Raw genomic sequence first — 18,885 nt, 5'->3', positions numbered from 1 at the left:
GTCTTTGTTGGACCAAGTGAAGGATCTTCTCTCAGCCAATCTAGGATTATATCCGCCAACCACCTAGTCTTCGCTAGCTTTGTTTTCAGCTACGGCTCTCCCCTAGAGGTGGACACCTATGGATCTCCTTATTCTTCTTTATCTGAAACATAATGATAAGGGATGTCGGTAATAGATAACAAATTTTACACCGTGATCTAAATACACAACTCGGTTGGCGTAGTACCCGAACCAAGCCGCTTCGCGCATTGTGGATGCATGCAGCCTAAACCTACACCTTGGGTATGGGCATTTAATTGTGAACCTACCTGGCTCACTTTTAACAACCTCAAAATTATTCTTAGTGAGAATGTGATATGTAGTAATTGCATTACGGCGGTCCATCATCGTTTGAAACACGGTGCCTTCTACAAGGCGGGGATTCTCCTGTTCCACTCAATTGTTGGCAAGTCTTCACCTTCGTAATCGGCTAAAACGAGGCTGTCATCATTCTCATTCTTCTCTTCATCATCGGTGTCATCAAATCTGGCACCAAAAGCAATATCTTCCATGTATTGATCCTCCATTGCCAGCTCATCGCATCGATCTACCAATTCGGGAAACATCAACTCATCCTCATCATCTTGAGGAGGCTGATCCTCAATGTCCGCATCGTCCTCCACATCGACCGTACGAACGATCCGGCTACCACTAGCACCGGGGACGAGATGGTGCTGCTCGTGGACCTACAAGGAGCGCCGCGGCGCACTGCTGTTAGAAGAGGCAGCAGCGGTAGAGAGACATGATGCCCGACCACCCGATGATGCCCCGGCACCGGAGAGAGATGATGCCCGGCCCCTGTCCACATGGATACGAATTTTACCGAACCGGCAAGAAGCATTCAAAGCAAAAAGAATTCCCGGATCGTCGTCGGAAATTAGTGGAACAAATCTTCCCTCCTTGTTGAAATATTCGAAATGAAGCTGCGTCGTAAGAGCTCCGAGTGTCATGCGAGCGCGGATGTTAGCTTTCAAATTCCTCAACGAGATGGTGGTTGCAACCACCGCGGGGAAGAAAAACCCATTCTTATAGCGTTTAGAATCACGCGTAAAGCTAGAATCCAGCCTAACCACCAGCCGAAAAGCCAGCGCTGGATCAATCCTATTCGAAAAGCAACGCGAGTTAGTTGAGCAACAACGATTGGCGCTCAAAAACTGCCTACTTGTTAATTCACATAGGCGGACGATGCTTACCCGGATGGAATCCATGCGTTAGATCCCTCCGATTCCCAATCTTCTCCGCGGCTGACGCGAACATTTGGCACACCAGATGGACATACAAACTCCGCGAAAGGGGTAGATCTAGATCCGGTGGAGGCGGAGCCCTCTCCGCCTCCCGGTGGTGGTGGTGGGGGCGGGGGCGGCTCGGCGGCGGACGACGCCATAAGGTAGGAGGGCGGGACGGCGTGGCGGCGGAGGGGCGGTGTGTGAGCTCCTCCGGTATCGGGCGGAGTGGAAAGCTTTGGGTGAGCTCCTCCGGTCAACGATCAACACGGTTCGAAAGAAACGGTCAATTCAACACCAACGCGGCTCCCTAGCCGTCACCGGTAACGGTGAAGGCCTACGACCGAGACGGCAACCCTCCCGTCTGAGCGTCTGCGACGGGTTTCAAACTAGAGGGAGGGGAAAACTGAGGAAAAACTAAGGGGCTGGGGAAAACTGAGTACAACTAACGAACCAGGGGCACGAAAATAGAAATCCCAATTTTCTATATCATTATCAACAATGGTGTTCAAAGCGTTCATACTAATATTACTACTAGCATGCAAATAAGGTTCCATAGGTTTTTTAATTTTCGCATTAAACCATTCATGTCTTGACTCAAGAAATAGTATAAAAAGCTCACAAATGTTTTCCATTATGCCTTACTAGTGTAAAACAAGAAACAAAAAGATGCAATTGCAGGATCTAAAGGAAATAGCTTCGAGCACACACACAACGGCAACAGAAAAATACTTAGTTACCTATGACCGGAGTATGAGTGCCTTTTACCTTTCCTCCCCGGCAACGGCGCCAGAAAAGTGCTTGTTGCCGTGGGAGGCAATTCTCTGTGGTGTAACTTTTCTTTGATCCCCGGCAACGGCGCCAGAAAAGTGCTTGATGTCTACGGGTGCTTCTATTCTTGTAGACAGGATTGGGCCTCCAAGAGCAGAGGTTTGTAGAACAGCTGCAAGTTTCCCTTAAGTGGATCACCCAAGGTTTATCGAACTCAGGGAGGAAGAGGTCAAAGATATCCCTCTCAAGCAACACTGCAATCACGATACAAGAAGGTACTGGGGGTTTCGCGACGAAGGCTTTAAGTAGGCGGAAGGGTAGGTTTAGGGGCGACACGAGGGCCCCACACACCAGGGCGGCGCGAGCCCAAGCCTGGCCGCGCGGCCCTGGCGTGGTGGCGCCTTGTCGCCCCACTTCGTAATCCTTTCGGTCTTCTGGAAGCTTCGTGCAAATATAAGACCCTGGGCGTTGATTTCGTCCAATTCCGAGAATATTTCCTTTGTAGGATTTCTGAAACCAAAAACAGCAGAAAACAGCAACTGGCTCTTCGGCATCTCGTCAATAGGTTAGTGCCGGAAAATGCATAATAATGACATAAAGTGTGTATAAAACATGTGAGTATCATCATAAAAGTAGCATGGAACATAAAAAATTATAGATACGTTTGAGACGTATCAGGCAACTAGAACTGTTTCGTATCAACTTTGGGAAAATTATCTTATAACCAAAGGTTAATGATGCGGAACGGATTCAACAATTCATACCAATATGTCTCCTGAATGTGTGTTTTAGAATTTTTACTAAAGTTGCTACTGTTAAACTTAATTCGGTGGCTGATCATGTGGTGCACCCGACTCAAAGAGCTTTCATGCAAGGTCATTAGATCCTAGATGATGTTGTAACACTGCATAAAACTATACATGAGTTGCATCGTAAAAAGTTGAATAGGGTAATTCTCAAAATCGACTTTGAGAAAGCCTACGACAAAGTCAAATGGTATTTCCTTCAACAAACTCTGAGGATGAAAGGGTTCTCTGAAGAGTGGCACGCGCTAATAAATAACTTTGTTTTTGGTGGAAGTATCGTCATTAAGGTCAATGATGATATTGGTAGATACTTTAAAAAAAGTTTGAGGCAATGTGATCCCCTATCTCTAATGTTATTCAACATTGTGGCGGATATGCTATCTATCATAATTGAGTGAGCAAAATTTGAGGGCTAGATTGAAGGTGTGGTGCCTCATTTGGTTGATGGAGATCTATTCATCCTTCATTATGCCGATGACACAATTCTTTTTATGGATCATGATTTGGACAAAGCTAGAAATCTGAAACTCATATTATCAGCATTCGAGCATTTTTCGGGTATAAAAAATAATTTTCATAAAAGAGAATTGTTTTGTTTTGGCAAGGCTCAAGATGAGGTTAACCAATATGCCAAACTATTCAAATGAGGTTTGGGCAGTTTTCCAATCAGCTATATGGGCATTCTGATTCATTATCGGAGGCTTGCACTTGCTGAATGGAAATAAGTTGAGGAAAGACTACAGAAGCGACTTAGTAGAGGGAAAGTAAAATTACCATCTCTGGGTGAAAGATTGGTTCTCATCAATTCATTACTCGCAATTATGGTACTGTATATGATTTATTTTTTCCAACCGCCTAAAGGAGTTTTGCATAGATTGGACTATTTCTGATCAAGATTTTTCTGGAAGGAGATAGTGAGAAAAGAAAATACCGGTTAAATAAATGGAGTGTTGTTTGTCATCCAAAAGATCAAGGTGAACTTGGTTTTCATGAGGGTGTATGACAGAATTTGTTGGAAAATGGTTGGCTCAATTGTTAACCTAGGATGGTGTATGACAGAATTTGTTACAAAGAAAGTATGTTGGCTCAAAAGTGTTATCTCGAATTATATGAAAACCTGGAGATTCACATTTTTGGGCTGGTATTATGGCTACCAAAAAGTATTTCTTTTCGTATGGATCTTTCTCCATTAGAAATGGGTTTGAGATAGGGTTCTAGAAAGATAAATGGTTGGGAGCAACCACCCTTCGAGAACAATGTTCAGCCTTATACAATACTAGACGGATATGCGAGCTTCGCCTCGCCGCCTACATTTCATTTTAGCATAGCATGGCTAGCATGGTAGAGTGGCAAACGTTTTTGTTTACGACACTGCAGGTTCCATGCACACGACACAATTTACAATAAGGATGAGAAGCACGACACCCCCATTTACTCACTCGATATTTTTGAAACAACACTACATCACGCTCCAAGCTTTATATGACCAATTCACTCTGGATCCACGTTCAAAAAAAAACTCTGCATTAATGCCAATTTTTTTTACTCTGATCCTCAGTCATACCTCAGCAAGTAGCAGATACAAAAGAAACATGGGTTTGTTGTTCATATTAAGATACACACTGTCATACTAATAGATTGTCCACCCAACCTCTTGTGAGTCAAAAGGAAAAAAACATACAAAATGTACCACTTTCTTCTGGAAAAACAAACGCCACCAATTTGTTTTTGGTGTGCCATAGTCTGGACAGCAATCTTGGAGCAAAAAAATCGTGTTCTGCAAATTAGATCACAATCTAGGAAAACACATCCTATAAACCACTTATTATTACTGCTTTGTGTAGTATGATCTTACACATATAAGCCACAATAGGAGGCTCCATTTTTGTAGACTCAAATCACTGTGCCTTTTCAGCAATCCACTCAACATAACACTTCACTCCGATAATTTTACCAAAAATAAAGTTTTTTTTTCCATCATCCTCAAAGCAGCATTGCAATAGAGAATAAACTCTGATCTTGTAAGAAAAATAGAACACCTATTTGAAAAGACAATATATCTGAATTAGCAAGATTAACAAATATCTTAGACCCCATAGCTAGCTGGTAGAGCCAGCACATGTATGGGCTTAATGCTGCATATTACAATAGGAAAAAATTAGACATTGTATATCTTCAAAGTACAGCTCATAACGAGAGCTACTATAGGCTCTCTGTCTCTGCATCGAGCTACTCAGCATTTTCTCCCGACAGAGTAACAATCAAGGGTAATGCATATGAAGAGAATATAATGCTGCTGAGTAAAAGGAAGAAATCACAATATTTTTCTACCAAGAGCAATGCATGGCCTTAGTTAAAACATTAATTCATGTAAAATAACACATGTCATGAACCAAATTGTACCTAGCATCCATCACCCGCAAGTTCCTTTTCGCCACAACCTTACCTCCAGAGTTAGCTAAGGTTAAACTGTACCAACCATGGTTTTTAAGGCGTCCGCCTTAGGACGCTTAAGCGATAGAGCACCCCCAAGCGTCTTAGCACTTGGCCCATTTAGGTCTGCTTTTGGCACTTAAGCGGCCGCTTAGGTGGTAGAGCGCTCCCAACGCTTTAGGACGGCTTACCGCCTTAAAAACCATGGTACCAACCGGCGATACGCCCGTCAGGAGCTGACGACGATGTATACACATATACCATAAATATCAATTACATACGTAAGAAAAAATCCAACTCAAAAGACATGCAGTTATACCAGTAAAGCAAATACTAAAAACATCTTGCAAGCCATTCCTAGCCTTGGCCAAAGGAAAGTTGTTGATTTTTTTTTTTTGAATCTCAGCAGGAGAACTGCTGGTTTCATATATAGAAGAAGAACGGAACTGTACATACAACACAACACAGGTGGTTAAACCCACCTCAGGTTCAAGCCTACTCTCGCCTTACAAGGTGCCTCGCACCAGCAAGCACCCAACTATTGGCCTCATCAGCAATGAGGTGAGTGAGGCCAGACACAGTCAAATCTTTATTACAGAAAACACGCCTATTTCTCTCGCGCCAAATCTCCCACGCCACCAGGATGATGAGCGAGGCTGCTCGCTTGTCCGAGGCTTCCAGCGTGGTCACAGCCCAGGACAGGGCGCGGTCGTCGCCGTCCGGAGCTCCGATGGCTGGGCAGTGGAACAGGAGGGCGGTGCGCTCCCAGACTTGACGAGCCCAAGGACACTCAGCGAAGAGATGCGCAGGGGTCTCGAGGTTGCGCCGGCACAGAGGGCAGAAATACTGGTTTTGCATCCCAAAGCGAAGCAGCCGATCCGCTGTAAAAATCCGACGCTGCATAAGGAGCCACATGAAGAACTTGCACTTTGGCGGTGCCCAGACCGGCTAGATATGACGCAGAGGTGAATGTGGGATCCCGACGAACTGCAGCGCGTACGCGGAGGACGCGGAGTAGACACCGGAGGCGGATTTCCACCGGAAAGAGTCCTCACTGTCGGGATCAATGTCGCAATCTAGCACAACCTGTCGAAGTGCGACGAAGTCTGCCAGCAGGGGGAGAGAAATTCGCCCCCGGAGGTCCATGAGCCAGTGGTCTCCGTTGATGGCATCTGCCACCGTCCTGTTTTTGCGCCTGGACACTTCGTAAAGCAGGGGCCATCGCTTCCTCAGTGGTTCCCCGGACCAGTTGTCAGACCAGAAGCTGGTTGCCCGGCCGTTGCCAATGGTCACCTCAGTCATCGAGGCGAACAAGGCTTGGTCGGAAGGGGAGGGCTTCTCCAACAGGCCCTTCCAGGGCTTGTCCGCCCCGGTCTTCGCAAGCCAAATCCATCGTAGGCGGAGGGCGTTATTGAACCGTTTCAGGTCAAGCACCCCAAGGCCGCCCACCTCACGCGGCCGACAGATTAGCTTCCAGGACACCTTGCATTGGCCAGGGTTGCAAACATCTGATGCCGCCCAAAGCCAAGCCCGTCTTAGCTTGTCGATTTGCGCCACCGCCCAAGCAGACAGGGGGTGCGTCGTCATGAGGAAAACCGGGAGCGCCGAAAGGACAACCCTAAGCAGGGTGAGCCGGCCCACCTTGGACATAAGCTTGCCCTTCCAGTGTCCAAGTCGAGCGGCGATCTTGTCGATGAGAGGTTGGATGTCGATCCTACGCAGGCGGCGCAGCGATAGAGGCATGCCCAGGTAGGTGCATGGCAGCGAGGTGATCTGCAAGCCACTCGGCTGCAGGATGGTGTCGATGTTGATGCCGTCGCATCGAATTGGCATGGCTTGACTCTTGGTGAGGTTGACAACCAGCCCGGAGACCTCACCGAAGACCTTCAGAATTGCCTTTGTCACAGCAACCTCTCCGGCGGTCGGCTTGATGAAGAGGGCCACATCGTCGGTGTAGAGGGAGCATCGAATGGACCCCGCGAGAGGCGACAGAATGCCCTCCTCGGTGGCCAAGGCGAAGATGCGGGGAAGCGGCTCCATGGCGAGGAGGAACAAGAGCGGTGACAGGGGGTCACCTTGCCGAAGGCCTCTCCGGTGAGCGATGCTGGCACCCTCCTCCCCATTGAAGAGCACGCGTGAGGAGGCTGTAGACAGGAAGGCGGCAATCCAATTCCGCCAGCGCACCCCAAAGCCGCGCACCCGTAGCATATCCAGCAAGTACGCCTAGGAGACCGAATCGAATGCCTTGGAGATATCGAGCTTCATAAGAAGCGATGGCGTCTTGGAGCGGTGCAACCGCCGAAGAAGAGCCCGAACGTAGGTGAAGTTATCCTGGATGCACCGACCTTTAATGAAGGCACTCTGCTCAATGCCCACAAGCTCATCGATCCTGGATGCCAGCCTTGTGGCGAGGACCTTCATGAACAGCTTAGCGAAACTGTGCATGAGGCTGATGGGGCGGTAGTTCTTCATGGAGGAGGCGTCATCACATTTAGGCAGAAGCACCATGTGAGAGACATTGAGAAGGTGCAGGCCAGCAAAATTGCCATCCGCAATTTGCTGAAAGGCTAGAAGGATGTCCGGCCCAACCAAGTCCCACGAGGCTTTGAAGAAGTTGGAGATGAAGCCATCGGGACCAGGCGCCTTGTCCGACGGCATGGCCTTAACTGCGTCGTGGATCTCAGCAAGGGAGAAGTCCGCGTCTAGCGCGGAAAGGTCAAGGCTAGGCAGCCCGAGGGATTCCCAGTTGAAGGTGGCCGACGGCAATGGTGTCGTGCCCAGGATGGCATGGAAGTGCGCGTCCACCACCTGCCTCTTCTCCTCCTGAGAGATGGCATCCGTGCCTCCTTCGCGACTAAGGGAGTGGATGAAGTTCTTGCGTCTTCTACCGTTAGCTTTAACGTGGAAGAAATGGGTATTGGCGTCCCCAGCGCGCAGCCAACACACCCTAGACCGTTGTCGAACCCGAATGCGCTCCAACACCGAGAGGCCAAGGACACGGGACTTCAGCTGATGCCGAAGGTCGGTCTCGTCCGCCGAAAGAGCTCTGAAGTCTTGCGCTGCGTCCAGAAGCCTAACCGCCTCCTCGGCCCGGAGGAGCTGAGCTTTGGTGTCGCCGATGCGCTTCTTGTGCCAAGCGCGAAGAGCGCAGGCCGTCCGGGAGAGCTTCCGGTGAAGGCGAGTAAGCGCATTGAAGTGGTTGCAAGGCTGGACCCAAGCATCAGCCACCGTCTGCGCATAACCCTCAACGTGCGGCCAGAACGCCTCGAAACGGAAACCACTGTAGCGCTTAATCTTGCCCGCTCTGGACAGCACCAGAGGGCAGTGGTCCGAGATCGAGGAGGAGATAGCTGTTAGCTGGGCGTTGGGGAAGGAGGCGTCCCAATCCACATTACAGATGGCCCGGTCGAGACGGACAAGGGTGGGCGGGTTCTGCTCATTGCTCCAAGTGAACCGCCGGCCCACTAGCTTGATGTCCTTCATCTCCGTGATGTTGAGCATGGCCCGAAACTTGGCCATGAGACGCCTGTTGAGCCGATCGTTGTTTTTGTCCGCTGCGGATATGATGACATTGAAGTCGCCGACAATAAGCCAAGGGCCAACGACAGAGTGCCTCAACTCCTGAAGGTCATGGAGGGAGGCCTCCTTAGCCACATCGGTGTCGGAAGGTCCGTAGACATTGGTGAGAGTCCAAGCCGGACCACCGGCTCTGGAAGTGAAGGCGGCGGTGATGGAGTTGTGCGCCGAACTAATGAGCTGGGCATCATATCTATCGGGGTCCCAGGCGACCAACAAACCCCCTCTGGTCCCATCGGCCGGAGAGGCGAAAGCCGAACGGCAGCGATAGCCCACTGACTCAGCCCGGATGGCATCGGAAGCGTCAGACAGCTTCGTCTCTTGGAAGCAGATGATGTCACAGGCGGAACGCTCGACGACCCCCCGAATCGCCGCCCTCCGCGCAGGGTTGTTGAGTCCGCGCGGGTTCCAGTCCAGGATTTTCAGGTCAAGATCCATCGGAGACTAGGCACACAACAGGGGGGCGCAAGCGTTGACGAAACACAAGGCACGGAGATAACTTCCACAACCACGACCGAACAGAGACGGTTACAGACATCCGGAGCTAATCTCGACGGGGATTTGAAGACACAGCACAAGCGAGGGCCGTTGGGCTCGCGACGCACGCACACATGACGGCTACAGCAGCAGGGGTCCGAAACTGGGGAGGCCCTCTGCGACACAGACAGCAGACAATCTAACATGGAGATGGCAGGGCATCAGCACAGACACGTAGTGCCTAAGCCTCCATGTCCAGGATGGACAGGAGCTCGTTGTCCGGGAGAGCGATCCGCGCGCCCTGGAGCACGCCGGTGTCGAGGCGGATGCGTGCGATCTCGTCCGCGTCCAGAGGCGAAGAGCAAGGCGGCTCGACGGCCGCCGCCCCTCCACCGAGCCCCAGCGCGACCGTCGGGCTCTCCTCGAGGATGCACGGCAGGGGCGCGCCCGCCCTCCTGATGCAGCATGTGCGAGAGGAGCGACGGGACGGCAGGAGCTCCCCCTTCAGCTTCTTGCGCCGGCCAGCCCTGGGCTTGGGAGCATCGACCGGCGGGATGGCGCCCATCACGGACGGCGGCAGCATGCTAAGCACCTTGGCGAGGAAGGTGGTAGCACCGTCGACCTCCATCTCGCCAAACTTGGCCGCCAGCAGGTCGAGGACGTCATGGCCGGCGTGATCGGCGCGCGCGCCGCGGCCGTCGTGGTCACCGGCAGGCTTTTCCAACAGCGGTGCCGTGGCCACCGGAAGCTGCACCCCAGGTCCAAAGAGGACCTCTCCATCGGTGTCGCCCAGGACGCACGGCAGGTCCGCCTCCAGGCCCACCTCCTGGCCAGGGGGCAGGTGGTCACCCAGCGCCTGCCACGCCGGAGACGCCCATCCCTGAGCTGCGTCGATCTCAATGGCCACGGGGTCGGTGCGCGAGAGGTCCTGCCAAAACGAAGCAGGGTCAAACCGCACAGGGAAGATGTCCACCTCCATGGGCAGAGCAGCAGCCTGCAGCAGCTCCGGCTCTGGCCGGCGAAACTCCGCGCGCGCAGACGCCAGAGCGGCGCCAAGGGACGGGTCCGCCACGGAGAGCACCGCCGGCACGCCAGCAGCGCTAGGCCTCACAGCATCGGCAGCGAAGGAGTCAACAGGCTCCTGGGAGGCACCATCCTCAGCGCGGCGGCGCCCGCCGCCACCTTGACGCTGCTGCTGGCGGCGGTTATTGATGTTACCGCCGCCGTTCCTCTGCATCCCACCCTGGCCGGCGCGGCCAAGCAGCGCGTCGCGCCAAGGCCGACGAGGCCGGCACCCGCCACGGCCAGGTTGGTCGTCGTCATCATCACGATCGTCGCGGCGTCGGGGGCCGAGGCGAGCCTGCATGTCGGGCGCGTCGTGGCGCGCCCTAGGGCTGGCGTCCTCCACCCCAAGCCTCCAGTCGAAGCGCTCCGTGGGCACATGCGCGTCGAGCAGCGCAACCTCTGGCGAGGGGATGCCGGAGGCGCGGCTGCTGGGCGTGTGCCGCTCCGCCGGCGAGAAGTCCTTCGTCTTGTCAAGGTGGATGAGCAGGGGCTCGCGCGTGTCCTCGAAGCCCTCCTCCCGGGGCGTGCCGTCGGGGAGGGAGCAGCGCATTGGCGGCGCCGCGCCCAAGCGCGTGAGGAAGGAGGCGTCGCAGGTGCGCGGGATGTTGATGACCCACAAGTATAGGGGGTGTATCGTAGTATCTTCGATAAGTAAGAATGTCGATCCCAACGAGGAGCAGAAGGTGTTGACAAGCAGTTTCGATGAAGGATTCACTGTAAATGCTCACAGACAAGTATTCAGGGGTTTTGATGTAACAGTTGAATAAAGTACGAGTAAGTAAAGTGCGAGAGTAATAATTGCAGCGAGTGGCCCAATCCTTTTTAGCACAAAGGACAAGCCGGTTTGTTTACTTATGATGACCAAACGTTCTCGAGGACACACGGGATTTTAGTCTAGTGCTTTCGCTACATACGGCTAAATAATCTTCATTGTTATGATAAGTGTTGTGTGGGTGAACCTATGCTAATGTACCGCCCTTCCTAGGACTAATACATACTTGTGATTATACCCCTTGCAAGCATCCGCAACTACAAGAAAGTAATTAAGAATAAATCTAACCACGGCCTTAAACTGCGAGATCCTGCGATCCCTCCCGCATCGATATACCAACGGGGTTTAGGTTTCTGTCACTCCGGCAACCCCGCAATTAGCAAACGAATACAAGATGCATTCCCCTAGGCCCATAAATGGTGAAGTGTCATGTAGTCGATGTTCACATGACACCACTAGAAGAATAACACCACAACTTAAATATCACACCATTGAATATTACTCAACCATAGTTCACTACTAACATTTAGACTTCACCCATGTCCTCAAGAACTAAACGAACTACTCACGAGACATCATATGGAACATGATCGGAGGTGATATGATGATGAATAACAATCTGAACATAAACTTGGTTCAACGGTTTCACTCAATAGCATCAACAACAAGTAGAGATCGATACCGGGAGAGTTTCCCCTATCAAACAATCAAGATCAAACCCAAATTGCTACGGCGGTGACGGTGTCCAGCGGTGATGACGGCGGTGATGATGGTGGAGATGATGATGATGGTGATGGCGATGATGTCCAGTTCGATGACGGTGACGATGGCGTCGATTTCCCCCTCCCGGAGGGAATTTCCCCGGCGGATTCCTGCCCGCCGGAGAGCTCTTTTCTCTCTGGTGTTCTCCGCCCCGCAGAGGCGGCTGTAACTCTTCGCGAGGTACCCTCTATGGCTTAGGTTTTCGGGACGAAGGATTTCGCGAAGAAAAGGAGGCGAAAGGGGTCGTGGGCCCCCCAAACCACATGGCGGCGCGGCCAGGGCATGGGCCGCGCCGCCCTAGGGTGTGGGCCCACCCCGGGTCCTCCTGGCCCCTCCTTCGGCTTCCTTCGTCATCTTGAAAAATAGGATTTTTGGTATAATTTCCTTCCACGGTTGATCTTCCGAAATATTGCGTTACGACGATGCTTTTTCCAGCAGAATCCCGGCTCCGGTGCTTGATCCTCCAATAATGATGAAACATGCAAAATAGATGAAATAACATAAGTATTGTGTCCCAATATGAAATATATCAATGAATAACAGCAAATTATGATATAAAATAGTGATGCAAATTGGACGTATCAACTCCCCCAAGCTTAGACTTCGCTTGTCCCCAAGCGAGACCGAGCTCGATAGACGAGGACCACATGTTTATGGAGTGAAGAGTCGATAAATAAAATACGGACAAGAAGCATCATATTCATTCACACAAGACATTATAGTAAACAACCTCTTATAACTCAACTTGAAACAAGTATAAGGTAATCACAAGTAAAGGTGCATAAGAAATCATAATTGGTGATGGCAAACTTCGTTCTTGGTCGGAGAACAATTAACGGATTATACTTATCTCATTGAGCAGCGCTCTCATGTTAAAGTTTATAAGGCACAACTTGCATACTCAATCATAATGGTCTCTTCATAATCATTGATAACGTGCAAAGCTATATTCATTCAGATAAAACTTGTACTAAACAAGGAAGAATAAAAGACATGATGAAGCAAATCACAATATAATGGTTTGATCACAACTACTCAAATGCTTGCTTGAGATGGAGGGAAATAGGTTTACTGACTCAACATAAAGTAAAAGACGAGGCCCTTCGCGAGAGGAAGCGGGGATTAAATCATGTGCTAGAGCTTTTTCAGTTTTGCAATCATATAAAGAGAATAAAAGTAACATTTTGAGAGGTGTTTGTTGTTGTCAACGACCGGTAGCGGGTACTCTAACCCCCTTGCCGAGACAACCTCCTAAGAGCGGCTCCCATATTATTTTCATTTTGTGTGGCACTCCTTCCAACCTTTCTTTCACAAACCATGGCTAACCGAATCCTCGGGTGCCCGCCAACAATCTCATACCATGAAGGAGTGCCTTTTTATTTTAGCTTTATTATGATGATGACACTCCCCCAACCTTTGCTTACACAAGCCATGGCTAACCGAAACCTTCAGGTGCCGTCCATCAATCACATACCATGGAGGAGTGTCTATTTAGTTTAATTAATTTGGGATCGGGAATCCCATTGCCGGCTCTTTTTGCAAAATTATTGGATAAGCGGATGAAGCCACTAGTCCATTGGTGGAAGTTGCCCAACAAGATTGAAAGATAAAACACCACATACTTCCTCATGAGCTATGAAACATTGACACAAATAAGAGATACTAAGTTTTGAATTGTTTAAAGGTAGCACATGAAGTATTTACTTGGAATGGCAGAAAATACCATGTAGTGGGTAGGTATGGTGGACACAAATGACATAGGTTTGGGTTAAGGTTTGGATGCACGAGAAGTATTCCCTCTCAGTACAGGTCTTTGGCTAGCAAGGTTAATTAGCAAGCATAAGAGTCGAGGGAAACAAACAAATATACATATGATAGAAACAATCATGCATCTTCCTTGTAAGCACAAACAATCTTAACTTCAGAATAGTAAGCTATGAGCTAACAAGAAAGACAATGAAACATCTACATGTATTTCTCTTTTCTACTTAAACCTCAAAGTGTTGTTGCTATTGACCAATGCTAAGTTTGCCAAAACCAAATAGATTTATTCAATGCTCCCAAAGTGATAACAATACTAACAACAAGGTAAATCATATAATAGAGATTGCAAACTAGAATAGGATGTGCATTATGTAAATGATAAGACTTCTCATTAATATTCCATAACGATAACTCACACCAAGGGATACATAGACAACCAACTAAAGAGAGATACTTCCAACTGCAACCCATCTTATATGATAACTTCCCTACTCATGATATGACACTACTTGACAATAAAAGTAAAAGGTAGTGATAATGTGATACCGCGGCACTCCCCCAAGCTTGGAACAAACCAAGGGGATGCCAATACCGATGATGAATTACTCCTGCGGAGATGGTGGTGATGAACTCCCGTCATCAGACTTCCAAGGAAGAGGCTCTCCATCAAGAAACGACATCTTGGTCTCGGGAATCCTGAAACTAGCAACATGGCTTATGTATTTAAACCTGTTTTCATACTCACAGTTCTGATTCTGAACGTCATAGAGTTGTGCTTGGAGCTTGTTGGTGGTGTCGTGAAGTGAGAGGATGTCGCTCCAAAGCTTTGCAGCTTCCTTCTCATGTTCAGCAATGAGTTCAGATACAATCCTGTGGAAGATATCCACCTCTCGCTCAGCCATCTTCTTGTACTTGAAAACCTCTTGTTCTAGCTTCTCCATCCTGTCTTCCAGGCTTCCTTCTCCTTTAGGACCCTGGACATCCTTGACCTGCAGTTCTCCTCCAACGAGCAGCAACTCCTTGGGGTGCATCCTCAGCTCCTCCATGTACAAGTTGCCAACATCCTTGCTGGAGTTGTCCTTCGGAGTTTCCGACGAAGACATGATAGCTCTAGATCTGAAACAAATCCTGGCAGAAACAGCTCGAAACAAAACACGTCGAGAACACGATATACGGACCTCCAGGGGTCCGGGGGATTATATAGCAAAAAATTTCACAACAAACGGAAAGTACCAGATCGAAACAGAGTCGGAAAGGGGCGACGGGGCGGCCAAACCATAGGGCGGCGCGGGCCCTGGTCAGGCCGCGCCGGCCTATGGTGCCACGCCCTCGTGCGTCCTTTCCACTCCGTTTCGAACTCGTAATTTTTCATATTTTCCAAAAACAGCGAATATATTGTTCGGAAAGTAAATTGCGTACTTTTCATTACCAGTACTGTTACCTATTCAAAGTCGAGTTACGGCGGATCGTCAATTTGCCCTTTGATGAAAGCTTCCGGTGTTTCCACTTGAATAATATCAACATCAACATTATAGGAATCACCCGAGATATAATGCTTGAGTCTTTGTCCATTCACCACTTGCGTAGCATTGCCTTGGAGAGAGCTAATTTTGATTGCTCCGAACGATACACCTCCTCGACAACATACGGTCCTTCCCATTTCGAGAGTAATTTCCCTGCAAAGAATCTGAGACGAGACCGATACAATAGGACTTTATCCCCAATATTAAATTCTCTTTTGATAATCCTCCTATCATGCCATTTTTTAACTTTCTCTTTAAAGAGTTTAGCATTTTCATAAGCTTCATTCCTCCATTCATCTAGAGAACTCAATTGCAACAACCTCTTATCACCGGCAAGTTTAGGATCTTTATTTAATTCTCTAATAGCCCAATAAGCTTTGTGCTCTAGTTCTAAAGGTAAATGACAAGCTTTCCCATAAACCATTTTATAAGGTGACATTCCCATGGGATTTTTATAAGCAGTTCTATAAGCCCAAAGTGCATCCTTCAATTTACTAGCCCAATTCTTTCTAGTTTTATTAACGGTCTTTCCCAAAATAGATTTAATCTCTCTATTTGATAATTCTACTTGACCACTAGTTTGAGGATGATAAGCGGAAGCAATTCTATGATTAATACCATACTTAGCAAGAGTTTTTCTAAAACCTCCATGAATAAAATGAGAACCTCCATCAGTCATAATATATCTAGGTACTCCAAATCTAGGAAAAATAATATCTAAAAGCATTCTTAAAGAGGTCTCACCATCAGCACTTTTTGTAGGTATAGCTTCCACCCATTTAGTAACATAATCAACGAGCAACAAGTATGTGAGTGTTACCTTCCGAAGACGGAAAAGGTCCCATGAAGTCAAATCCCCAACAATCAAACGGTTCAATAACAAGAGTATAATTCATAGGCATTTCATTACGTCTGGAGATATTACCAACCCTTTGGCATTCATCACAAGATAAAATAAACTTTCTCGCATCCTTGAAGAGAGTTGGCCAATAAAAACCTGATTGTAGAACCTTTTGCGCGGTTCTTTCTCCGGCGTGATGTCCTCCATAAGCACTACCATGACATTTACTCAATATTTCTTGTTGTTCATATTCGGGAACACATCTTCGCATAATACCATCCACTCCTTCTTTATATAAGTGTGGGTCATCCCGGAAATAATGCCTCAAGTCATAAAAGAATTTCCTCCTTTGCTTAGAGCTGAAAAGGTCGGAGGCAAGTACTTGGAAACAATAAAGTTAGCATAATCGGCATACCAAGGATCTGTCTCGCGAGCTCACCTTTATTACAGCCAATTGTTCATTTGGAAAACTATCATTAACGGGAACAGGATCATAAGCAATATTTTCCAATCTAGACAAATTATCGGCAACGGGATTATCGGCACCTTTCCTATCTACAATATGTAAATCAAATTCTTGCAAAAGAAGTACCCATCTAATAAGCCTCGGCTTAGCATCTTTCTTTGTCATAAGGTATCTAATTGCGAGCATGATCGGTATGAATAGTAACTTTTGAATCAACAATATAAGATCTAAATTTATCACAAGCAAAGACTACGACTAATAATTCTTTTTCGGTTGTAGCATAATTTCTTTGAGCAGCATCAAGAGTTTTACTAGCATAATGAATAACATTCAGCTTTTTATCTACTCGCTGTCCAAGAACAGCGCCTACGACAAAATCACTAGCATCACATATAATCTCAAAGGGTAAGTTCCAATCCGGAGGTTCAACTATAGGAGCAGTTGTTAAGGCTTTCTTAAGAGTTTCAAAAGCTTCCTTACAATCATCATCAAAAACAAATGGTACATCTTTTTGAAGAAGATTAGTAAGAGGCTTTGAAATCTTGGAGAAATCTTTAATAAATCTCCTATAAAACCCAAGCATGACCAAGAACACTACGAATACCTTTAACGTCCCTTGGATAGGGCATCTTCTCAATTGCTTCAACTTTAGCTCTATCAACTTCAATACCTCTCTCAGAAATTTTATGTCCCAATACAATTCCTTCATTAACCATAAAGTGGCATTTCTCCCAATTAAGAACAAGGTTAGTTTCTTCACATCTCTGCAAAACTTTATCAAGGTTTCGCAAGCAACTATCAAAAGAATTCCCATAGACGGAAAAATCATCCATGAATACCTCTACAATACTTTCACAAAAACCATGAAAAATAGCAGACATGCATCTTTGAAAAGTAGCAGGAGCATTACATAAACCAAAAGGCATGCGTCTATAAGCATAAGTTCCATAAGGACAAGTAAAAATGGTTTTCTCTTGATCTTTAGCTTTAACCGCAATTTGTGAAAACCCAGAATAACCATCAAGAAAGCAAAAATGAGTATTTTTAGACAATCTTTCTAGCATTTGATCAATAAATGGTAAAGGGTAATGATCTTTCTTAGTAACTTTATTAACTTTTCGAAAATCAATGCACATTCTATACCCTACAACTACTCTTTGAGGGATGAGCTCATCATTATCATTAGGCACAACGATCATTCCTCCTTTCTTGGGAACGCAATGCACAGGACTAACCCATCTACTATCAGCAATAGGATATATAATACTAGCTTCAAGAAGTCGTAATACCTCATTCCTTACCACTTCCTTCATCTTCGGAATTAGACGACGCTGATGTTCAACAACAGGCTTTGCATCATCTTCCATATTAATAGCATGTTGGCAAATAGAAGGAGAAATCCCTTTCAAATCATCAAGAGTGTAGCCAATAGCTCCTCGGTGCTTCTTCAATATTTCCAATAACCTTTCTTCCTCAATCCCTGAAAGCTTAGAACTAATAATAACAGGATATATTTTCTTATCATCAATATGAGCATATTTAAGATTATCAGGCAAAGGCTTTAAATCAAAAACAGGATCTTCCTTTGGTGGAGGTGTTGTACCCAAATCTTTCACCGGTAAATCATGCTTGAGAATAGGTTGGCGAAGAAAAATTTCCTCAAGCTCATCTCTTTCTTTCCTAAAAACTTCACTCTCGCTATCCTCCAAATGTTGCTGCAAAGGATTGTTAGGAACAAGAACGATAGATGCACACTGTTCCATTTTAAAATCATTACTAGGCAAATCAGCTTTATAAGGAGTTTTAGTAAATTTAGAGAAGTTAAACTCATAAGATTCACCAGCAAATTTAGTCAAAATTTTCTCTTTCTCGCAATCTATAATAGCTCCACAAGTATTTAGAAAAGGTCTACCAAAAATAATAGGACAATAATCACTAGCAGCAGAACCAAGTACCAAAAAGTCGGCAGGATATTTAATCTTACCGCATAAAACTTCCACATCTCGAACAATACCAATTGGAGAAATAGTTTCTCTATTAGCCAGCTGAATAACCACATCAATATCTTCAAGTTCACAAGAATCAATTTCGTGCATAATCTCCGTGTAAAGCTCATACGGAATAGCACTAACACTTGCACCAATATCACATAATCCATAATAGCAATGATCACCAATTCTAACGAGATAGCATAGGAACACTAGCTTGTTTGGGTTTATTAGGATGTGAAACAATATTAGAAGCATCTTCACGTGAAAATAATATGACCATCCTCCACATTTTCGAGTCACAAGATCTTTAATTATTGCAACAGCAGGTTCAACTTTTATTTGTTCTTCAGGTTCTACAGGTTTCTTTTCACTTTTA

The sequence above is a fragment of the Lolium rigidum genome, chromosome 1, assembly GCF_022539505.1.
Source record: "Lolium rigidum isolate FL_2022 chromosome 1, APGP_CSIRO_Lrig_0.1, whole genome shotgun sequence".
Classification (NCBI taxonomy): domain Eukaryota; kingdom Viridiplantae; phylum Streptophyta; class Magnoliopsida; order Poales; family Poaceae; genus Lolium; species Lolium rigidum.
The sequence above is the reverse complement of the archived record's forward strand: the minus strand, read 5'-3'. Positions refer to the sequence as shown.